Genomic DNA, 25,394 nt, shown 5'->3' with positions numbered 1-25,394 from the left:
ATGGGAGTAGAGAAGTGATGCTCACAGAAGAGAAACTGGAAAATTTCTTTTGATAGGCCAAATTGAGTAGAAACATGATTGAGGAGGAATAACAGGTGGATTTGTGAGAGAGCATTTTGGAAGTAATGGGGTTTGTGTGTGGAGCTAAATAACTGGCAATATTATGTATCTGAAAGCGTGTACAGTCAGCTTTTGAAAATGGAGAAGAAATGTCAATGAAGTCAAAGCTACTAATCTGGCTGCAATAGCTGCGGGGGTGACATGGGGTCCAATAAGTGGGATAAGTGAAGAAGGAATTAGCAAGCCATCCGGAAATGATTTAGGCAGCTGTCTCATCCCTTCCCCTGCAGTAAGTCGTGCGGGGAGTATTGCTTCCCTTATTTCCAACTGTAGAAATCTCAGGAGGCAGCAAAATTTCAATGAAGAAGTGATGACAGCTCAGGGAATGGAGTTCGTAATGGAAGCAATGAAGCAACCTTATCTTCAGCACGTATTTGTGCTCCCATAATATAGATCTCCTATCTTATTTTATCTATATTAGTGAAAAATAGTGTCTCTTAAATTTATTTTTAAACTAGTTCCTGAAAGAAACAATACATGCGTGATTGCTGGGTCTTTTTCCTCTCCAGTTACCAGCTGGCAACTTTTGAAATAAAGATAGAAAGATAATTATGCTCCCACATGCTAATTGTAAAAAATTGGCATCAGATGGGCAAGGAGAGACCCAGATTAGTCCCTGCAGAAAAGTCAGGCTGAGCTCTGCCACGACACACGTTGGCTTTGCAGGGGTGCTGGGAAGTCACTTGCCGGCTGCACGTTTGTCTCCGGGATGGTTTCAGCAGAGATTATTGCTTACATGCAGAATTAATTCCTGGGTGAGAGGAAGGTTAGAGAGGAAAGGGGTAGAAAGAAATGGTGTCATTGCTAATAGGGAGTGTGAGGGTCCGAGGGGAAAAGACACAAATCTATAGGGAAGCAGGGTTATGGGTTCTGCTGCTCTGGGACCATTCTATGTACCTGCAGGATAACACCCCAGAGTGAATCTGGGGCTGTTTGTTTCCTCTGTGGAAGAGGTAAAAATGGAATTGATTCCTCTGGATTTCACCAGAGGCCAGGACGGTGTTACTGATCCAACTCTTCATGTTCACCAAACGTTGGTTTCTTTTCCAGGGTAATATTCTGTAGCCAAAATGATTAAAGCTAAGGGCCTTGAGTCAGCCTGAGTTCAAACCCTAACTTATTTTTTGGTACATAATTATCTGACCTTTGGGGGATGTGATCATCCAAATTCCACTGAAGTCAGTGGAGATGATCGGCATATTTGAAATTTGGGTCACGTTTATGTCGAAGCACAGCTTCAATAGTCTAGCTTGATGGCAACGCAACTTAAAAATATGCACCGTGTATACTTCTCTTCAGGCCTCTCACTGCTGCTTCTCATTTCCCATAGCTGTGCCCTGCAGCAGCACTGAAAAGTACATTGGTTCTTAGCTTTTGCTCTGCAGCTGAATTAGGACTGATCCTGCAGAGGTGGCAAAGGTGGAGCTCCTAGTGGCCCTTGCACTGTAGTGCTTGCTGGTCCTGACACAAAAGTGCAGACCTGCCTTTTTGTTCCCAACGAGTCCCAGGAAGCATGAAATTCTGTTTCATCAAAACACGGTGTCCAGTTTGCCTCCATCTCCCCAGACGAGTGCCTGCCTCTTTCATTACTGTTTGATGTGGATCCAGCAAGAGTAGCAGCCCTGAAAAGCAACTGTAGTTTGCTTGGTTCTCTACAAGTGAGGAGGGAAGGTCTGAAAGGAGGTAAGACGAGGGAACAGTTGGATGTGAGCACAAGGAAACAAAGAGAAAAATAGGACATTGTAAATAGTGATTGCAGTACATTGCCTATTTATACTGCTCACAAAGAGAAAAACAGCACATTGTAAATAGTGATTGCAGTACATTGCCTATTTATACTGTTCTCTGACTGTCGTGTTTGTCCTAAAGCTTTTAGAAAATACAGAATTGTTTAAAACTTGAATGGCAACTTTTTTATTAAATTCCTACTAGCACATTCTTTTGATCTACTCTAACATTGTTTTTGTAGTATTTGTCTTCCAGCATGTCACTCTGTGTAGTGTTGAACTGCTGAAAATCGAGGCTTATGTAGTTTCTTCACAAGGCTATTTCATAGTCCAATATATGAGACTAAAACCCTTCCCTATTTGCCGTCTCCTTGCCTAAATTTGACCAAAATATCTTTCTGAATTTCTCCATTTAGTTTATATATACAAAACCGTACATTTGATTAATTCTCTCAACACTGAGAAAAAATTCCATGCCTGGGAAAACTTTAATGTTACTTTCTTAATCATTCCTTACGCATACACTTCATTTCCATGAAAATCCATGCAAGTTTTACTGAAGAAAGCTTATTTCTTTTTTTTTTTTTCTGGAATTTATGGAGAAAAGTAAGTGTCTCACGTAAACCCTTTTCTATTAATTGTAGAGTGGATTTTTAACATCACAATGGAAATATTTTCCCAATAAAAAAACATCCCTCCATCCTTAGCCCACAAATGGCTAGGAACTGAAATGTTTACATGCCTGTTACTGCCATCACTTATACAATCTAATTCTACAGTTCTGGTCCCACCACTCTATAAATTTCAATTATACTATTAGCAATAGCTCTTCAGTGCAATAATTGGTACACTCACTTTATCTAATGGAGTATTTTTCATCTAATTGACTTCGAATTTATCATATAAATGTCAAAGCCAAATTTTCCTATAATAACCTATTATCTCTGCTGTTCTAGCTCACTGCACTCACAAGAAACAGAGCAATAATAATCTTTTGGGATAATGAAGGACAGCAGCTTAATTCACAGAGTGCTGAGAAGAATGACAGCTACTTTTTACCTGTCAAAACTAAAAAGTTTTAATATATTCATTTAATTAGCCTACAGGTCCCATTCACATGATATTTTTCCTCTCGATATAATACAAGGGTAAACCCGGCTTTTTGCTAGAAAATGAGAATATCTAGACAATGTGCTTCCTATGAACATGTTTTTAGACAAATATTCCCATAATCAGAGGCTTTCAACTTTTTCTATTTTATATATTATAATCAATTTTAGCACAAGAAATAGGCTATTATACCATGACACAGAAGTGGCAAATACACAAAGAAAGAGGCCTTTTAATGGATAATAACATTTTTAAGAATAAACATGTGGAGGGAAAACAATACAGGTGTAAGCATCAATCCCATAGGTTTTACGGAGGTCCAGGTAAATCTGAATTACCATATTGAGTTCCAGAATAGAGGTTTATAGTTAGTTAATTCTGGAAGTTGAGGCAGATGAATGGAATAGTGAACTTGAGATGGATAATAAAGTGGTAAACTTGGACTTAGGTCTGTGCCTCTTTTGAAATTTCATATCTTTCTGAAGAATTCTGAGGACATTTTTGGTATGATATGTGGCTTTGATACTTCTTGTTCTAGCATAAGGCAGAAGGAATTACTATACCAGGAATACAATACAAACCTGCCTCATTTGCGAGGACTGCTGCAGCAGCTTTTTATGGCAGTACTGTGTTTCTGTCACCATCATTTGCCAATATTGTTCTTCCTACTTGAAAGCAGATACAGTTGGTGAGTTTGCCTATACCTCCTCCCTCAACAGGAGACACCTGCAGAGAGTAGTTCTCTCCATTTCTTCTCTGTATTACCTTTTTGTGCATATGAACAATACCTGGATAAAAATCTTCCTGGTTTCATTCTTGGAAATGAATTGATAAGATGCAAACCCTACCTCCCAAGAAATACAATTCTACTGCAGTTACAAAGTTTTTCATTTTGCGTGTATCAGGCAACATAGACGGATGCTGATTTAAGTTCAGATAAGAGGCTAAATTTTAATGCTGAGAGTTTATAGGAAATTACAACTTTTCCCTTAAAGATGCAAAAGACTGAATTAAAATTACCACATTTCTGTTTATGATTTTTTGCGGACAAAAGTATCACATATGAACAGAGTAGCAGGATTCAGTGTACTTGCAGAACTGAGCTGCACATGTGAAGTAATCCTGAAATGTTACTTGGACAAAATTTCCAGAAAGAAAAAAAAAAGCTTACAATTGTATAAAACTGGAAGGCATGGTACCCTTCTAAGTATGCCATATGGCAAACATTTATATGGCTTTACTTGAGGAGTAGGAGTTTAACCTACTTAAATTGAACTTGTTGGCTAAAACTATTTTTTCTTCTTCAGTTAACAGAAGTCTACTAGGTGAAAACAGTAGACTTCTTATGGGGAACAGGAGAAGGAGGTGAAGGTTCCTAGAGTGGGATGAAAGCATGGGAAGATTCATCATGTGCAGGTGTGATATTGAACATACAAATGCCATACCACAAAAATCAAGGGTTAAATAAAAGTCTAAATGTAGTCCTGTTCTATGGAAGTGTGCTCCCTGCAGGTTTCATCACTCTTTCCCAGTGTGAGGAAAACATTTTTGATAAGGGCATAATACCTTTCCCCAAACTTTTCACCACCATTCATTCTTGGCAGAAAATGTAAAGAAGCTGCAGAGGGAGTGACAGGCCACCAGATCGCTCTCTGACTTCTTTGGCACGTGGGTGGTTGTAAATCATTTGAAAATGGGCTGACAAGTGACTGTTCTATCTAATCAAGTCTCTTCTTTGGCAAAACCTGTTAGAAGCAGATGATAGTCCATTTATTGAATGGATTGTGCTATGTAGCATTTTCTTAAACAGCTTGACTTACACCTTTTATACTTTTTACTTTCAAAAGTGAATAGTTATATCCCAAGGTGGCACAATTAGTTTTTATTGCTCATTCTTCTCAGAAGAAATTCCCAAATAAATGGCCCAAGTATCTTAGATAATTCCGCACAAAAATAAAGCTAAGTTGAATCTCAAGGGCTCACCACTGAGCCTGTTTCAAATATTTTCAGGAACTGCGTTTTCCGATGTTCCCATTATTTTACTGCATAATGCAAGTACTGTCAGTCTAATGATAGGTGATTAAAATATATCAACAGGATATTGGCTGAAGAAACACATTAAACAATTTTAAGAGAAATGCTCATCAACCCAATTTCTTTGCATTATAAAAACCAAACTAAATTGCACGTTCACTTTTTAGATGGCAAATGTTGCTAATATTTTTCAAAGTGCTTGAAAATACAGAAAGGACACATTGAATGTACTAAGTGTATAAATGTCTAAAAGATCAGAGGTTTTGTTTAATGTGGACTTGTCCAGATATATTAGGTTGTGGATGGAAGGTTTGTGTGATCTTTTGAGGTGTCCTCATTCACTTGCCCTTTGTCTTAGCTCTCTTGGGATGTCTTTGTTTCATTTTCTTTATAAAACCAAAAGGGGGGCAGCAGTTATCATAGTAACATTCTCTAGAAATAAAAATGAGTAGTGGAATTATTGAGGAGTTGATGTTCAGAAGATTAATTTTAGGCATGAGAAATAGGAAAAGAAAAAATAAAAGACAGGACATTACAACAGGAGAAAGTAGGTGCAGAAGAGCCATTCCTATGAATGTGGTTTCTGTCTTCTCCAATGAATCACTGTGGTAGTTTAACAACAATTACAGATGATGATTTGACAAGCAGAGAAAAAAATTTAAGGTACAAAGTGAGAGAAATTTAATGTAAGAATTTAACTAAAGCAAAATACTGTGCAAACCATTCAAAAAAGTAGAGCATGGCTGTACAGAATGAATTCATATACCCCTTTAGGAGTTATGACCAGTGTACCCAAGCTGAAATCTAATTCCTATCTGAAATAGGTGTCATGTCCCCACTACGTCCTCCATATTACCAGTTAACAGGTACTTATAACAAGCTCTCCTAGTCATTACTGAGGACTAGTGACATAAAAATCATAAACTGACCTTTTGGTCATATGTTGATTTTAGCTGTTCCCTTTTGGATTCCGACCAAAATACGGTAATAGCTTAACTGTATAAGAAGTATGGAAAGCATCTCTATATTTCACTCTCAAGGAAGAGAAACAAAATTGGTGAAGAGTTATCTTGCATTTCTTAAAACGCAAATGTGACAGAACCTCAAAATAATTTAACCTTCTCCTCAGAGTAATGTATTTACAACAGAATGATTCAGGACTTGGTTGATCTTTACAAATAGCAGTGTTGCAGTACAAGGTCTCCTCAAAGGTATACATATGCTATAGCTTTGCTGTTGTTTTTTTTTACCTACTCACATGTCTGTAAGCTTCAGCTGCGTTAAGAATAAAATAGACATTTTATACCTAAATGCTTAACGCAACTTTGGAAATATCATCAGTCTTTTATTGTTACTTTGCCAGAAGGCCAAATGGCTTCCATCAGTAGAAAAATGACAGTTTCTCAATCAGTGTGGGTTGAAAAGACAATTTGAATTGACATCTACTTTCTTTAAAGTTTCAACTCCTTAAAATAATTGTCCCTTTATAAAGAAAGTCCTGTCTCAAACAAGACAAATTCCAACCTCCTACATTAAATAAATAAATAAACAACAACAACAACAACAAAAAACAACCTTATAGAGGATGAATTAGAATAGTTGTAGCTGAACTAGAAAGATTTTAGATAAACTTGATGTTTGTGGTGTAGTAAAAGGTATCACTGCTCCAAAGTATAAGCATTGGTTGAAATCAATTCAGTCTACTATGTCTGCCTGTGCAAGTACTGCAATGAGTATATAATATATGGTAGCCAAATTTATACATCACTCTTTTCTTGTTGGCGACTTTTCCAAATTGAAGAGACTTATACTTCAATAAGCCATACAGACATATGGGAGAGAACGAAGAAAATTCCATTTCTGTGTGCTGAAGAGGCTGAATTAAGTCCAGGCAATTAAAAATAAAAAATAAAGGAATCCATTAACCCATTTCCTGTCATTCTGGTTCTGTATGCATTATTAAATGCAAAATACAGTTTTAGAAAGGATGGTTTACAGGTGTATTTTTATTGAAGACCTTTGTGAAGAGTGAAATAGGGAAAGATTTGTCTGGGAAGCTGTGCCAGATAGATGTTTTGACTGGCTCCTTTTTCTAGTGCTGAAATGAAGCTAGATCAGAGAAAAAATTACAGTTGCCCATTGAAAAAATTGGAAATATTCTTGGTCAGATATCCAAAGTCTAGCCATATACATGCACAGAATAGTCTGTAATCTGTGAAAAATGTACATGAAACTTTCTGAAGAGTGTCAGGTGGTTCAGATTATTTGGAAGATTTTACCAGCTTCTGGGAGAGAGGTGGAACTGAAGTCATGTGATGCTGATAGACTTTGCAACTGTATGTCACAATGTCACAGTCAGGCATGGACTGCTGCCTGTTGTCTTCCATCTTCATGTGCAGATGTTTCAATGACCTATTTAGGAATTAGACTTGATGTTCCTTTTGGGTCCCTTCCATCTTGGGATATTCTATGATTCAGTGGTTTGCCATCAAAAGAGAACCAGATTCTCTGGTTCACTGGAAATTAGCAGTGCTGGGTTGGCATCCCTGTTCCTGGTACAGGACATTCCTGAATAGTTTTGGTTCCAGCTGTGGTGGTGCTGATCACTTTGTGCCTTCTCTAATTTTCTGTGAGATTTGATACCCACTGAAGACTCTCTCCTTCTCCCCCAATCTCCTTCCTCTCTTGAGTCCCATACTCTGCAGTCTTGTGCATATGAATACATTTATATAAGTATTTTTCTTTAGCAGTGTGAAGAAAATACACTCTTGTGTAAGTATTTGCCAGATTGAGCCTTAAATCTGCAGTGTAGTGTTTCCTTGTGCTGTTAAATATTTATCATTCTTTACCCCAGAGATGACTGTATTTCACTGAAGAGCTGAGTTGATATATCAGGGCTTTGAGTCTTGCCAGAATCACACTATATGAGTAGTCTTACTGAACATAACTGGGTCATAACATAGCCAAACTTGCTTAGCTCTGTAACAACTGATGGGATCAACTCCAGCTTCTACACATGTTCAAGAAAAGAAAGGGTATAATTGATCTTACACAGAGAGGTTTGCTGAAGAAAACAACCCATGAAGTACATTAAAATAGAGAAATTACTTTCTATCTGAGTGATACAGTAGTATCTGAAAATTTTTTCAAGCTCTAATAGTGTTGACAGCCATGAGCAGTGATGAGCAGTAAGAAACATTGCTCATGAGATGTGCCAGCACTATGAAAATAACATTGGCACTGGACCATTTCTTCATCTGTGGTATTTATCATTGAGCAATATTCAGGATCTTGATTGTGAGTTCATGCTGTGAAATACAATGAAAGTAATATCTAGAAAACAGGAGAACAGATGTAGTTGGGTTGCACAATCCAATGCAACATCCATCACATTGTGAAAGGAATAACAACTGATCCTGAAAGATGAGAATATATGGAACAGAAATGGTCCAGATTTTGTCTGGATTAAAAAGAAAAGTATAATTTAAAAACCTGGAAAAATCATTATGAAGTAGGTTATTGTTTTACTTGTTCTTAACAGAAGCAACTGTCTATTGCCCTATAACCTAAAACCACTCCCCTATCTTTTGAGGTGCCTGATCCTACTACAGCTATTTGACAAATGATGTAAGCTGGTATGAAAAGGAGGTGAAGTTCTTTATTTAAAAAATGCAACCACCTTTTATTTACTGTAATTTGAAAGTCACATCAACACATGCATGTCTTTCTATGAGCACCATTTTATAGGTGAACCCTATATATCCCAAAATTTCTTGTTCATTTGAGTGGACATATATATTCATAGTTAGTAATGTAATTTAAGATTCAAATTCATAAAAAAAAAAAAAAAAGCTTTTTTTTTTTTTTATATATATAATGTAATCTAGTAGGAAAATTATCAGTTCTGTGTGTCTAGGTGTATGCATGAATGATGACCTCCAGCTCAAAAGAGAATTTAACATAAAATGCTTGCAGTGCAATCTGGTTTTGGTTTTACTTTTTCTTTTTAAGGTGAAAAGTTGTGAGGGACATTGACAATAGTATTTGTATGTATAGTCAAGGATGTCCTCTCTTCAAGGAAGAATGGAGCAGACTGTGCCTTAAGAGTGTTAGATGAGCTTTGTTTTATCAGGAAGGCTTTTGGTAGTCCTTTTGCAGTGTTTTGTAACTTTGTTAATAGGATTAAGATAAGATTTGAGGTGCAGAATGAATTTTTTATGTACTCTTGATTTGGGTTGCAGTTTCTCAATGTGAATGGATGTAATGGTGCACTGGCCCCTGCTGGCTCCCCAAGCATCTACTGTCAGAGCCAGGTTGCTAGATGGACCTTTGCTCTTCTCTACTTGAAATCCTTTGATGCCTTTTTGAGCGTGGCTAAATATCAAAACAGTGAGGGGACTCCCATGTCTCCTAATTGTTTCTCATCTCCTGAATTAAAATACTTCAAGGAGGGAACGCCTGAACCTTAGAAACTGTTGGCAAAATACACACCGATGTTAACAGTATTGAATCAAGTCTCAAATGGACAAGTTAGTGGTAATGTGCAGGAAAGGCAGACTTCACTGTACTGGGTTTTTGACTGCCCGCAGTAATAAAAATGCTCAGTATTCTCTTTTTCCATTGATTCCCCAAGATCTTTATGGGCAATTGCAGTTAATGATAAGCAGGTTACAGATATGTATTTTAAATGTGTATGTTTCTAAGTATTTATTTAAAGTTTTATACTGATTGCATAAAAATCTAGAGAAGAGTCTCCAGATGTTGAATAAGCTGCACAAATTCGATGAAGTACTCGTGTATATTAGCATCATTGTCAATTGCTATGAGCACAAACAAATTCAATCTTTCATTGCCCATTGTGCTTGAGTACTTTGACTTAATGATCCCCATCCTAGAGAGAACTCTATTAGCGCTTGCAGATGTCACTATAAATGTAGGGGTGAAAAAAGCTTTAGGATGTGAAATAATCAGGCTATATACTGCCAGTCTCTTGCTGTTAGTGGAGTATTTGAAAATCTCAAATTGGTTTCTTTTGAATGAATACTGAATTTTAAACTCCTGCTTACAATTCTTTGTCACTTAGTTAATAAGGCATGCTTGAGGGTGACTAAATTCCATCTTCAAGAAACTTGCCAGTTTTAGAGATTCTAATTTACATCACATAATTAGAGCATCATGAGAACTGTGAAAGGGTACTAAACCTCTTACAATGCTTGATCAATAATATCGCATCGTAACTGTTATGTAGAAAGGACTGCCCTCTGTTAATCTAGGTGTTTTGTGAACAGTTGCCTCCTTTTAGGATCTATACTAAGCACTGTTTTATTTTTTTCCTCTTTGAATACAGAAATCTGCTCTAAGTTTTCATTGACCCCATAACTATCTGTCTGTTCCACTGAATGGACTGTATTAATTCAACTATGATGTTCAAGGTCGAAATGCTGTAAATAGTAATTCAGTACTCTGCAGAGTCCCAGATGATGTCTGTGTAATAAGGCACAAGAAAGCTTGAAAGATGACATTTTGCCCAAACAATCTGCTCAATTCTATTGCTATATCAGGGACTTTTGATGTCTCTGCAATGTCATCTAAAGTTTCCAGCATTGTTTTAGAGTTTTTTTTGTGCATTTCAATTATAGCTTTTATTCAGCAATACCATTTAATTCCTGACACTTACTTCAGTTTGACAATCTCTGATTTAGCTGTTATCTATTTTTCAGCAGTGTCAAGAGCAGCATGATAAAGTGGGCTACTTTGATTGAATATAAACAGGATCTGGACAGTTCAATAAAAGTTCCTTGCATGTTTAATTCCTAGCTGTCATGGCATCAGCAAAAAGCACATAAGAAGATTTAAGATGATCTTGGTTCACTTCCTTTAGCTCACCTAAATGCAGTCCATTAATGGGTTTATGTTTTATGCATATTAATTGTGCTGCATACTATTTTTGTGTGGCGAGACAAATTAGAATTGAATTGAATATAATTTTAGCCATGTTTTTGCACTATAAGGGAATTTTCGCTGTACAGAGGGCCCAGATGAGCTCTGCATGTAACTGAAATTATAACTAAACTCTTCAAAACCAAGTCAGTTTACTGAGGTTGTCACTGTTTCAATTATTTCATATATACAAGAAGGATGGAAAATGAATTAATTCTATGTATACCTGCGTGGAGAACCTGGTGAGTCAAAGGTTCACATCTCTACACAGTTTAAATTTATTTTCCTGTAATGTAAGTATAAAAAAAAAAATAAAAAATCACAATCAAGTCAGAATGGATGGGATTTTTCATTTAAGATGATGTATCCAACATATAAAAAAAGTGGGTCCTTAAAACTCCTCATATTGTGAGCTCCAGCTACAAAATTTCTTTGAAGATATAGCCTGTGTTATTACCATTGTGTGTTTTGTTTTGCACTTTATTTGGCACCATTTTATCTCAATGATAGCTGACAGTAACTTCTAGATCTTTACTTACGTATTTTTGCTTTAGCCCTAATGGAAGATGAATTTGATAAAATTTTGTATTTGTTAACAGTGAGGAACGCTTGGACCAGTCAGCAAATTTACAACATCTCAATTAATATGAACACAATGACAATTCAAAACTTAACTAGCCAGCTTGCAATAGCTGCTTAATGAGGTTATAGCTGCATGGGAAGGGGCTGGGTTAAATGACCATGTTATTATTTTTATTTCATGGTGGAAACCACAGAACATGCTCTATGTTTTCCTTGTTACCTACTCAACATGGAATTAATTTTGAAGAAAGCATAATCATTAATTATGCAAGTACTGGTGTAGTAGAAGCTAGTAAGTGGTACACTTGTGAATAGTCTTAGAATTCTATTTGACTTTGAAACCAAAGAAACAAACACCTGTGTACTGTCATCTTTCTGCTAGCCACGTATCTGTTTCTCTAGGCTCCTGGGGAATACGCTATCACTGAGGAGAAATGTCCAAGGTACAGGAATATAATATTTCTGCATCCTATTCTCACTTGATTTCTCCTTTAGCAACAGCAAAAGCTGGACATTTGCAAATCCGACTACATGTATGTGGTTAAGGAGTTGGATTTCAACCTGATAGATTGACTCTTTCTAAATACTGTCCCATCAGGGCTTAATTATAAAATAATTGCAATGACTACATTGTTTGATCTGTCATACATTCAATTTTTGCTGTTTTACATCCTTGCTAGTGTTTAAATACTTGATTCTGATGAAAATGAACAAAAGCAATAGAACTTGAAATAAAGTTTTATTCTCATTTTTACTTTGTTTAAGATAACAAAGCTGCCAGTTGATTATAAGCAAATTTGAAAAATCACTTTAAAGATAACTGTCCTTCTCTTACCTTTAATTTTGGCTGGGAGCAGTCCTTGTTGCAAATGAGATAGCCAAGGGTAAATAAATAAATAAACATTTATATATGTCTATATATATATAGGGGCTTTTTATTATATAAAATAGTTAGTTTATGCTGGAAAGAGAAAAGGCTATTGCATTTTTTACTAGGAAAAGCAGAGCTTAAGAAATGGATAGGTAAGTCTTGAGACCCTGTCCTCTAGGCACACTGTAACTTAATAGCCAGAATGTGTCACGGTAAGTAATGCATCAGAGAAATATTCTTAATGGGTAAGAGTAAATCACCTCCAGCTTCAGCAGGGGTTATCTGGGGAAAGACAGCTCTTCATGATAAACTTCTCCAACTTTTAAAAATAAACATTACAGGCCTGATTCTACTCTCATCACTCTTTAAGTCCATTGTCTATAATGGAAGTTATTTCTGATTTACATCAGAGAATTAAGAGGACCAGGGCTCATAACCTCTGAGCACAGCAGTAGTATCGCTGTTGCCCGCAGTGTGGTGACGAGTGACGAGCGGAAAGCTGTGGGGTCACAGCTCAAAGCCTCCATGCTTGCCTCGACTCTTGGTGCCTTGCTGAGTTGCAGAGCTGCAGTAAACTATGTCAGAACAAAGTTCTTCGTTGTAATAATTCTCTCATTTCTGAGTTGTAGGCTGGCTGTGAAGGAGGGGAAATAGCTGTTCTTAGAGTATTTAGACCATCATTCCAGCTTTACTTGGACAGAAGAAATTCTCCTGTCTCCCTCCAGACTCTCCATCTGTCTTCGATATTGAACTGCCCAGTAAGAGCCCTGGTGCCTGCAGGGTCGTGTATCCTGGGGGTTGCTGGAGCTTGGAGTCCAGCTGCAGAGAAGGCAACAAAAGCCATTACTTGTATGTCCTCGACTTCTATGCTTGAGGGATTAAGGACACTCTTTTAGTATATGTTTTTGGACTTGTCCATGAACTTACCTAAACCATTTTTAAACCTGCTGATGCTTTCTGCTTCAATAAGCTCATGTCAACAGAGTCCAGTAGATCACTCCCAGCCTTGTAAAAAAGTACCTACTTTTATCTGTGTATCGTGATAGTTTGAGTGCTTCTCGTTCTTGTATTGCAGGGTCTGGTGAACAACAGTTCTGCGTTCACATGGGCAATTGCAGACATGATTTTGTGAACCTCAGTCATACTCCTCCCTGGTGCGGTGTGGAATATATTTTATTTTTTAATTGGTGTCACAGACAGTGATATCAGGGCTTGCTAGACAACAGATTTGTGCTTTTCAGCAGCTCTTACTTTTAATTCAGTAATTGGAAGCAAGAGTCTGGCAGAACAGCCCATTGGTGTGGAAAAGCTTAAAACTGATATTGCATGGGGACTTCTTGTCGTAGAAGTGTTCCTTAGCTGGACACAGCTTTTAATGCTCAACCTGGACAGGGAAAACTGGCAGCTTAGTAGCTTGTGAAAGTCACACAATTATATTGTGAAAGTTCCTGAAATTATGTTTGATTAAGCTGTTGAAGATACACATCTTCATTCATCCCTTTTCCCCTGCTCTTCTGGTCTGTCACTGGTGAGCTATGCTTCTCTTTGAAGGAGCCCCTTCCCAGCAATACTTAGTTCATGTGCCTGTTGCCAGCCATGCGCTGGGTTTCTCTGAAACAACACTAAGGAGAGTGGGAAAGACAGAAGATAATGAAACCAATAGTTCGGTAACGAAGAGAAGAAAGTTAGAAGGTGAGAAGGCTTGTTATTTTTGAAAACCTTTTCTAAATTTGAATGCAATTCTGCAGCATTCAGAAAGGCAGAGAATATGAGGAAGCGGTGAAAATCAAGTGTAATTAAAGTATGAATAAGGCTGCATGATTTTTTTTTAAGTTTGTTACAAAGAAGTTCTCCATCTGCAGCTCACAGGCCACCTGTGAGATGTAGGAGGTTTCTGCTGGGCTACAGCCAGAAGCTCTTGTGTGCTGAATGTGATGTACAATACGCCCACTCCTGAAATTGTCTCAAAATCAGTGTCACAAAAACTTCATGAACAATAGAAAAGTAATGAAGCCTCCAGGGCTGCGTTTACAAAATGCAATCAGAATGGGATTCCTCTGAGCCTCCTCCCAGCCCACAGGCTGTGGGAAGAAGTCATCTCGCTGAAACCCAGAGGGCTGAGGCAGGGACTGAGCTTAGATAACACCCTGGGATGAGGGTGGGATATGACTGCAGGCGAAGAGGGTGAATAGAGCTAATGAGGATATGAAGGTAGGAACTAATGTTATTTTTGTAATGGCATTTGACATAGGGTTGAAAATCCCAAGGAGAGAGAATGAGGAGCAGGAAAAGGCACCAGAGAGGGGCAGAGGCATGAAAAATGAGGCACAGAAGGGTCCTTCCAAGACCTGGAGGGAGCTCAAGAGAGCTGAGCTCATTGCTGCTTTTGTCCACAAGTATCTGTGAAATCCAAAAGCAAAGTTTGTCTAATCCTCTTTTAACAGTTACTTCCAAAGAGGACAGTAAACTGCCACTGTTATAACCAGCCCATAGCTATCCTGCCCTATGGGAAGGGGCTGTGTGGTGGTGCAGGGCAGCAACCCATATGTAAGCCTCAGATGGTTGTCATGTGGTAGGCAATTTTCATGTCAATTTTCTTTAAACAAAAATACTGATAATCCCAGAAAACAGTATCAGAAGGCGATCATTGAAGTCGCAATAAGAAGAATTAAAAATATTAGATGGACATTAATTTGTCATTGTCTTTATATAGATATTACGATACAATTATGAACAAAGAGGTTATACTTTTGCTATTTTTTGTGCCTTGTACCAAATAATATTGTCTAAAAATTGCAGATGGCAGGCAATATCTTACCCATGGCCTCATGCCTTAAACTCAATTTCTGCTGAAATACAGCAGAAGATGCTCATTGCATCTCTGTCACTTAGTAAAAGTCCTGGCTCCTTACATATGGATGCAGATGTATGAAGAGAGTATGTCCAATCTGCTGGAATTCGTGTGACTGTATCTGAGGTTGGAAGTGATCTTCCAATGAAATTTAGCAGCCAGAGGTAGAGGAGAGAAGCTGTTGGTTGCATTTACATGCTTTATGCATGCATCACGTGCCTGCTGTAATAAATGCAGAGGATCCTCTCTGTGCTGTCAGCTCCTGGTAATGTGTATTTAATAAGGGGAGTTACTCTTCATCTCCCCACCGACCTGCTTACTGCAGAAAGGTGTGCGTTAGCAGATGCAAAACATCAGGTGGGGAAACACACAGAAAGTAGCTGAAACTACCTGTCTCTTGGCTTTTTTTTTTTTTTTTTTTTCCCTTTTTGACAGTCTTTAGATACAAGCCGTACTTGTTGTGAACTAATGAAGGAGGTGTTCGTGGCTGGGGAAGGGATGTCACGAGGAAGCAGTCACTGGGAGTCTGCCTGGGTGACAGCTCCATCTATTTGCTTCTCCAGGAGCGTCACATGCACTCTAATGAGGGAAAATGCCCATCAAACTGCAGCTTCAGTTGGACTTGGGAAAGAAAATGAATGTAGATTCAGAGAGGGAAAAATATCAAGGTTGTTCAGTCATTCTATGAATTTTAGTATTTTTTTTTTTACTAACTGTATTAAGGCCCCTGTTTTTTTCTTTCTATCTTTTTTTTTTTTTTTTTTTTTTTTCTTTGATAGGATCTTCTTATTCTGTGCATTTCACAGCATAACGCTCCATGAAACCTAGAAGGAAAAAAACCCTCTGTGATAAAATTTTAAAGCAGAATGTTTTCAGAAGCCAGGGGGAGTAATGATGGGGGGAAGTGATGCGAAATTTCTTTTGACAAGAAGATGACAAGAGACGCGACTGAAGAGATTTATGCATACTTTGGGAGGAAAAACCTAAACTGATACATCTGATAGCTGGCTTGGGATGAGTCATTCACTTTTTATTTGCAGTGAAAAGCTACTTTAATGATTTTAACATTTATCCATTAAATTTTTCTCCTTGATCTATAATTCAAAATGCTATACCAGCTCCTTGAAGGTTAGGACACACATTTATTTTAATGTGGAAGTGGATCACCAGGTTGTTCCATCACTGTGCTAATCTCAGTGCTGGGTGGAAGGTTTTAGTCAGTACCTTCTGTGGAAGAAAGCTCCTGCCAAGGCAGTTCTGGTAGAAGATATTTAAAATAATGATTTCTGGTGCTGAGTCACAGTGTTGTCACAGCGCTATTAATAATAAACTGGGAGAGCATTTGTCTTGCCATATGGGATGGAGTCTAAATAGTCCAATGTCTGCCTCTGGTGCTGGATGGCATTATATAATGTTATTGCATGAGGCACATACATTGCCACTTCCCTTCTGTCCCACCCGAAATGCTCAGGACAGATTTTTAACTCTTTGAAGACATTGGAGTGTTGTTAGAGTTGTGTTGATTCCTTTTGAAGGCTGTGGCACTTGTCAAGGATTCCTTCTCTGCCTCAGTTACACGTAAGGAAATCTGGTTAAGCTGTGTTAATTCTGTGTACATGCTCATATTCAGAAATAAAATGTCTTTGATTCGATTTTAACTTAAATTGCTTTGGAAGTCAGGTAAAGAAAATTGAATCAAGGCGTTTTTAATTCAGAATACAAATGTCTAAATAATGGCTTAATGCAATTTAACTAAACCACATCAGAAATTCATTCAGATTAACCCTGTTGCTCCCATGCTGACAAACCTAGGGCGTGCTTTATAGACACTCTTTATACGGCATTCTTAACAGGGTGGTAATTGGCAATTCAGAAGAAATTTGGGGCTATTCTTGAATCCTGTGTACACATGCACAGGAATATGTTTACCTGCATGCTGACCAGCAAGGAATCCTTGCTGGGGTTTAAGCAGCTCTCTGATCGTACACCAGTCTCTCTCTACCTCTGGTAAGATTTCAAACCATGCAAGACTTCGTCTGTTTGGCCAGTGAAGAGCACAAAGTTAGCCTCCCAGTATGGGCTTTACGTGGCAGCTAGGAGAAAGTCCTGGAAACCCGTAGCACACATCTGCTTGGGTTTAAATGAGGTTTCGGTCCCCCACAAAAGCTCAAAGGTACTTCAATTTGGTCAGGCTGTCTTTCTGGACAAATGCTACTGATATATGAAGCAGAATTTGTGTTGTTTTCTGCCATCTGAAGTTGTCATCCTCATCTGTCAACGATTAGCTTGCTTTTCACCTCCTTACACATCTGTCCTTCATATCACCTTTGGTATGTCACCTTTCCCTGGAGGAAGACTTGGGCTTTTCCTTTGTCTACTAAACCTTCTGAAAATACCCTTCTTAGTAACAAATTAGTGCCAAATATATTCCATAGCCTTCCTGCCCCAATTCATCTCCCTACTATTTTAAAAATAAGATTGTGTAAGGAATAGCAAAGTCAAATATCTGTAAATATCCTTGGTGACTTAACTAATGGGGAAGATACAAAGAAAAACACAGTGACTAAGGCAAATATTTAGAATAGAAAAGCAGTGGAGTAGAGTTGCTTTCTTACTGTTATCTCAAACAAATTAAATTGTTAAACAGGTATTCCAGTAAATTAAAAAAATAATAATAAAAAAATCTCTTAGAGTGAGATGAGGGAGATTGATCTTAGTTTATTTTTTTTTCTATCATAGTGTAAATCATAACATTATTTTTTTCTTTTTGACAATATTGTTGGTATCTTTGTTTAGCTGAGGACTGTAACATCACAGTATTGCTAGACATGAATAAATCTAGCTTCCATGTCTGCTTGAAAACTAGTGGGAAAACCCATTAAAATAAGGAAAACTGAATTAGTATTTTATGATGTCTGAGAAAGCTGCAAACCTGAGATAAAGAATTAGCATTTTTTTGTGAACAGGCACAACATGCATCTCAGGACAAGCCTACATTTGCTTTAGTGAAATTAAAATGAGAGTGGATGGGAAATTGAAAATATCTCCATTTCTAATCATGCTCTGTCTCATTAAGGATAGACAACATCCTGATTCTGAGAAATTATTCTTTTTCTGTTACAGAAGTAAGAACCTCAGGCTGGCTGAATGAAATTTTCCCTATAAGACTACTCCAGTGCTAATGACAGCAACAATAAGGGAACCAGCAATTCAATACTGGAGGATGCTGCTGAGGGAACATTGACATAAGGGCAGGTAATTAGTGCTGCTATTTCTATTAAAATTAGTGGGAAAAAAAAAAAAAGAAATCTAGTCACTAGAGCAACGGGATTTTTAAATTGCAAAGAAATCTTATTTATGCTGTGAATCCAGCTGAACTAAGCCAGCTAATCAATATGATGGGCAAATTCTATTAACAGTATAAAAAAACTGACTGAATAATTAAACTATAGTAAAGAAGAGTAAATATTTTGAAGAAAGGGACAAAGTTGACAGAGCCTGAGTTGGTCAGTGAAGTGGAGTTACTGCTCCCCAGATGTTTTCCGTCTCTCTAAAATAATCAAAGGCATAACACTGCATGCACTCCTAGCAGTACAGAACATTTCCCTATTGCCCAAATGAGATGGGACATATGAGTGGGAAATGGGAAGAGAAAAATGAATCCACCTGAACACCAAAAAGAATTTGATTCAGCTGAAGTTGGAAGAAAATTTCAGGTCAAGTTTGCAGATGCTTGATCAATAATTCTAATGGAAAATGGACCTCAGTGGACTAGGGTTTTGTTCTTGACATAGCGTCAGTGGAACCCACGGAGTTAGAACAATTGTAAATTTGGTACAGATTCTTCAATGAATGTATATGGAATTAGCCAACTGGTAGGATTTCTTTTTCCCCAAATTCCAAATAGCTTTTCTATTAACAGAATTATTTTTTCTACCTTAATTAACAGTAAGTTTTTTCTTCTAATTTTGAATGGTTTTATTTGATTTAATGGAAAATTCTGAACCTCTTTTGAGTTCAGGGATGGGTTCCTCTTATATAGTGGCTAGAATAATAGATTCTTGATCTTGATAGGAGCTTTTCATGGCTTCAAATAAATTGAACTATTTTTCTTGTTTATACCTTTGCCTTTGTGTCTGGGGAATTGGGACAGGGAATTGGGACTGGTTTTGGCACAGTGGTCTGCATGCTGGGCAGTGGAAGAGTGAGTAAATGAGAGTTAACATGTCTGGTAAAAAAAAAAAAAAAAAGAAATTTCTCTTACAACATTACCACTTGCAGAAAATAAATCTATTTGGCTTAATCTTTTTATTTTTTTCTCCTTACTGCAATCAAATAAAATGAGGGGTTTCATTTTGTGTCAATATGAAAATTAATTAGCATAAATTGTAAGCCCACTCTCTTTCTAAGAGTGCTAAGTTTTCTTGTTATTTCCCTTTTAAATGGAATCCTAAAGGGGAAAAAATCAGATACCATGGCATAAATATTGCATTATGCTTAACTGATTTATATTTATAAAGCTAATTCCACTCCTTAATGCAATTCAAACAGGAAAAATACTTCTCTGTTGTAAAAGTTGGATCAAGCATGCCAATGCAATCAAAATGAACTGGGGCTTCGGGCCTGATTGTCTCATTTTTTACATGGCCTCTTCCCATTCTCTCCCGTTATTTTTCTCAGTTTAGTAACGTACTCTAGTGAATTTCTTCTTGGCTAAGAAAATAACTCTGTGCAAAATACACATCTGAGGTGACAGCTACGTCTGACCTTCATGCATATTATATTAAAGAGCTGGTCAACTTGGAGCTCTGGCATATTGGAAATTTAGCCCTTGACATTGTCACTCTGTTGAGATGAGGACACGGGGAAATTGCAGGGCTTTTCACAGCGTAACATAAATGGCTGGCACAACAAGGCTGATCCTTCACAGTCACTTTGGTATTGGATAATGTCATAGGAGGTCAGATGTATTTCTTGATATAACGTGAAGTGCGTCAAGTTACAGCAGGGATTAATGAGGCCCTTGAACAGTTTGGTTTTCCGTGGTCTCTCTAATTCAGAAAGGGAGTTGTTTATTAGCCTTCAGAGATTAAAGTATGAGAATCTTTGATATATTGTTTAATATGAGTTAGCTACAACACAATATTAAGAACTTTCATAAACCACACATTTGAACCTCATCACACAAGAGGGAGGTAGGAGCTAGTTAGTTAAACTTCATATTTAAACTTTCCTGCCTCAGAGCTAGTTAAGATGAAATAGGACATCGGAATAATTTCTAATTGATTGCAATTTGCAGCAGAGCAAGAGAATACAGGTGGGCTCTGACATCTGGCACGTAGTTCCAGAGACAAGTCACTCAGCCTGTTGGCTCTGCCAGTGTAAATGATGCTGTGTTGTGAAATAGATGAGTTAGACTGAAAACTTTGAAAACTTTCCTTAAGAAGACCTGATGAGGCCTGAGTATAGCTCCTCTTGTCTGGCACAGAGAAACAATGGCTCTTTTTTTGTCTCTTGAATCGCACTTCCTACATGTGAAATTGTGTAACTGCCCACCTTGAAGGCTGCTGAGGGAACAGACATTTGCAGGGAGCTGACATTGATTAGACAGAAAACAGCACGGTTGCAAAACATATCACTATCCTAGAAAAAAAAAAAAAAAAGCCACCCAAAATGAAGAAAGTACTTTCTTTTAGACTGCAGTATACGAGGTCTGTAGTCAAACTTGCTCCTTCTCTCCCCACTGTCCTATCTGCTGCAGGTGTTTTCTTCTGTGATAAGACGACTACTTCTTCATTCATGATAAGGCAGAACCATGTAGGAACCATGAATACCCAAACTCAGGCTACATGAGAATTAATTGTCATTGTTTTTATCAAACTGTAACGTCTCTGAGTAGGTGTAAATCAAAGTCTTAACCATGCCAGGGTAGAGTTTTGCATGCTGGTTACAAAAGTGTACCTGGAGGTCTGTCTGGCTGAACCTTTATTGCAAAGAAAGCTGCTTACATGTGGTCATGTTGTTAGAGAAGGCAGAGAATAAAAGGAAGCTGAGCACAGACGTGCCTCAGATTAAAACTGCTAAAGATGTCAGAAGGCAGACAGGGACCATCTGTTACGAAGCAGGTTCTGTTCCCCACAGGCACTGAACGAAAGGTTTCCTTTGGCTCACTGCGTTTGGCTCCCTAGGGTTTCTGTTTAGGACTGCCCTTTTGCTCATCATCTGAAGGTGTCTTTGATCCCAATAAGACCAATCATGTTTTAAATATATATATTTTTTTTCTCTCTAATTAGCCTCTTGCTCTTTTTCCAAATGCTGTTAGATACTATCTCATTTTCCTAGACCATTTTTTTGAGTCACTTATTTTATTTAACAATTCTAAGGTATGGCTAATACAACACGCTGGAATAACTTATTTTCTCTTTGGCATAGAAAGCCATTAACCTTAACTATTTATTCAGCAACATTTTTATTCTATTTAATGATGCCCAATCCATCTCTGGGATTAGCAGTGTGAATGTTAGCCAAGCCTTTGCAAGTTTCCCCCAAAGGCGCTACCTCACAAGCCCCAGTAGAAGTTCGTATTTTATGTAAAATATAAATCATAAAATATCATATAATTTTACAACTGTAATGCAGAGTTATTCATCGCTTGCTCAAGAACAGGCATTTATCACAGCCTCGACTACTGTAATTTAACGTATTCCAGCCTAACTGCCCAAGGTTATGCTGGTCAGAGCATCATTATTCCGCTTCCCCGTTGTGACTTACAAGCCATTGAATTGGGATCAGGGCAGAGGCAGCAGCAGATTGGCAAGGACATCTCAGCACCTCTAATTCACTGGAATTGTGTGAGCTCCATGGACTTTACAAGATCCAGTCTATACTAAATCATGGCAGCCAGCCTCAACAGAAGGGATGCTTTTAATGAGGAGCTTAGGATATCCGCTCGGTAGATAATAGAGTAATTGTCAGAGAAGCCAGATTCGGGTGAAAAGAAAGTGGCTCCGCTTTCTGCGCTGGGTTGAACTGGTAAATGGGTACTTAGTGCTAGGACCTTGCACTTCATGAAGGGCTGCATGAATAAATCCAACTCACCAAACAAATCGGGGCAGCAGGAGGCCGGTGTCTCCCTGGCTGTTGGCAGGGCTGCTGTAGCTGCTGGGAGTACAGAGGAGGGCAGGCTGGCACAGTAAGCAGGGCACACAAGGTTCAGCATAATTTTTCAAGACATCACCTGAGGTGGTGCTGGATGTGCCCTGCCCTCCTGGTGCATGTTGTTATAAAATACATGCAGCAGAGGTGTGCTCCTGCCTAACTCCTTAAATGTTGCATCCACTCGCTCTCCCTTGTCTCTTTTTCCAGTGGGTGGGAGCCCTCACTGTGCTGGTGCCAGTCACCAGCCCTGGCCATCCTTCCACATTATTAACTTCCTTAGGGAGCTGAAGGTGTAGGTATCCTTGTTTCTTTATAGCTCTGAATTCCACTTCACCCCTGTTTTATATTATGTCTATGGTCATAATACAGCCTTTTTTAATCTCTGTAAAGAGTTTTGAGGTGCTGACTGTGCAAATGTATGGTCTTTTGGTACTTTGCTTTTGGTACTTATTGTAAAAAATAAAATTGGGAATAATAATTTTTAAATTATTTTTCTTCCACAAAACATTTAAAAGTCCTGAGATACATCATCCACAAGAAATATAATCTGAGAATTAAGTTCACTCACAATTTTTTGGCAACTGGTGAACCTCAAGCAGCAAGTAAATTGTAAATATTTTCATCAATAAAAACCTGAAATTAAAGTTTGTTTTCTATCAACTTTCCTGGTAATAAGGGCCTGAGCTTTTAGGCAGGGCAATAAAATGGTCCTGAAAAGACTAAATGAGAAGTCTCAGGACGTTAATTATATTATTGACATTATTTTGGTAATAGTAGAGCCTCACCAAGAAGAAGAATGCTGGATCCTCTTGACATCATGACCTAGACTAGTATCTAAGGATTCACTTCTGACTTGCCATTTGTTTCTTTTTGTGACAGTAGTAATAAAAAAATATTATGGTCAAAGCTGCTGTGATGACAAAACTTGTCAATGCTGTAGCACCCAGCACTCCACCCTGCAGAGGGGTGTTCTCCAAACATGTCTGTCAATTCTTGGCCATATCAGGCAGGAGTTTTTACTGCATTGTTCTCGGAAGCCTACAGTGTTTTACCAGCTGCTGGAAACAGTAGGGTCAGACAGGGCAAACTAAATGGCAGAGTAACATATAAATTTGTGCCCTCTGCAACATCTTCAGCATTGTTACAGATGCTGTTGGTTCACAGCCTAACTGCTGACTGACTTCAAGTATGAACTGCCATCAGCTCAATCTGGAAAGTCTCTTAACTGTCTTGATATCTTAATGCTGACAACCCCCTGCTAGCAGCTGGATTGTTATGCTTAAGTATGGGAGACTGCTAGTTTTGAAATTGAAATGAATCAGCTTTTTTGTCTCATCTGTTTGTCTCAACTAGACCTGTGTGAAGCTGTCAAAAGAGAAACTTGAAACCAGGATGTTCCTCTGCATGCAGCAAAGTTACACCTTCCCATTCTGCTCCAGAAACGTGTCTTGTGGACTAAGAATGTTGAGATAGAATTGTGAACACAATTGATTTTCTACTTTGACCACTGAACTGAAAAATGAAAATATGTTCAGCTTTGGTCAATGGGATATTTAATTATTTATTTATTTTTAATTTTGGCAACTGGCTGTGGTTTTATTTTTTTCCCCCTATGTATAAATTAGGGAGGAAAAATCAATCTAGCACTCCTCAATGACTAGAGAGCCATCTTGGTACATTAAAATTCAAGTTTATGACTTTTCTGCATACATAGAAAGCTTTCATCTCAAATTTGAGATCCCTTGTCTTTTTTATTGCTCCTGATTCTTTTCCCTTCTGATTTACTTTATTATTTGATTCTCAAAAATGAAAATGTCTTGCAGCATTCTGTCTTTCTTGAATTAAAGTCAATAACCACTTTTTCTGACATCAAAGATCACACTTGCAATCAGATTATTTCATTCAAGTTGCCTCCTATGACCTCTCCAGCATTTCCCCAGTACTTATTGATCACTGTTTAATTCTGTTTTCCTTCCTTGTCACACTAAGAGAGATTTGAGTGAAGCTGCTCTAATTCAGGGCTCTTTGATGATATATCACTTCGGTTTATGGTGTTTCTTGGGGTGCTTGCTCACCTAAAGTAGCATTTGAGTCCTGAAAACATTTTCTTTTCATTAGCAGAATGCTAAATGCGAAACCAGCTTGAAAGTTAACTCTAGAAGGCCAACATCTCTAAATAATTCAGTGCCATCTTGAAAGAATGCTGAGATTTAGAAAATAAAAAATAAATACAGAGGTTAAACAGCTGGCTTAAATTTAAGCAGCTGTCTAAAATTAAGCACTTGCATATGTGTTTTTATCTCTCTGGACAGTATATTTAGTTCTTGCAAAGAGATATCCACAGCCGACTGTGGTGAGTAGTGCTCCATCTCGCATAAATGTGTTTTCAAAGCTGAGAAGACAAATGCTGAGGAAGGCTTCCCTGAATCATCTGAATAGAGTATAAAATTTTTGTATGAAAAAGTAACTTACATCAATTTCTGATGAGTAACTAAATCAGGAGCCCCTGGTACTTAATGTTTCTTTTTGTCCTGGTGCATAATTCAACTAGATTAAAGGAAATCCCTTGGCTTTATAATGTGCAAGACAGTAGTAGCTGATTTAATATATTGCTTTTGTTGGTGAGCCATACTATTACTGGATAATTTGTGAAATAGCAGTTCGTCAGCCTGATCAAACAGGGCTAATTTTGGGCACTTACATTTTCAACTTCAGTGGTTTCTATTCCTTGCTTGTAAAATCAGTCTTTGAGTACTGCAGAGCTTCTGTGCTGTAAATCCTGTAGATGGCAATGTTACACTAGGCTAAAAAGGAGTGGAAACCATACATCTCAATAGCTTCACTCTTTATTAATCTGTGTAGAACGGCATTAATAGCAATTCAAGATACAGTCTCTGATACTGCTGCAAAGGTAAATATCTATAAACACATCATTAGCAGTAAAATGTAAGCCTGATTGGATCGCTGTTGTTTGTTCGGCATACGGACCTACTGAGGAATC

At 37.9% G+C, this 25,394-nt stretch overlaps 1 long non-coding RNA gene across 3 annotated transcripts in view; it reads left to right on the top strand.

Annotated features, from left to right (window-relative positions):
• Nucleotides 1–25,394, top strand: part of LOC137861174 (uncharacterized) — a 105,594-nt gene that overhangs the window by 18,866 nt on the left and 61,334 nt on the right. For all 3 annotated transcript variants that reach the window (XR_011099445.1, XR_011099447.1, XR_011099446.1), the window contains exon 2: nt 18,359–18,490. This is a non-coding gene — a long non-coding RNA (uncharacterized lncRNA). The remainder of the gene's footprint in view (nt 1–18,358; nt 18,491–25,394) is intronic.

This window comes from Anas acuta, chromosome 9 (assembly GCF_963932015.1).
Source record: "Anas acuta chromosome 9, bAnaAcu1.1, whole genome shotgun sequence".
Taxonomy (NCBI): Eukaryota; Metazoa; Chordata; class Aves; order Anseriformes; family Anatidae; genus Anas; species Anas acuta.
The sequence above is the reverse complement of the archived record's forward strand: the minus strand, read 5'-3'. Positions and strand labels throughout refer to the sequence as shown.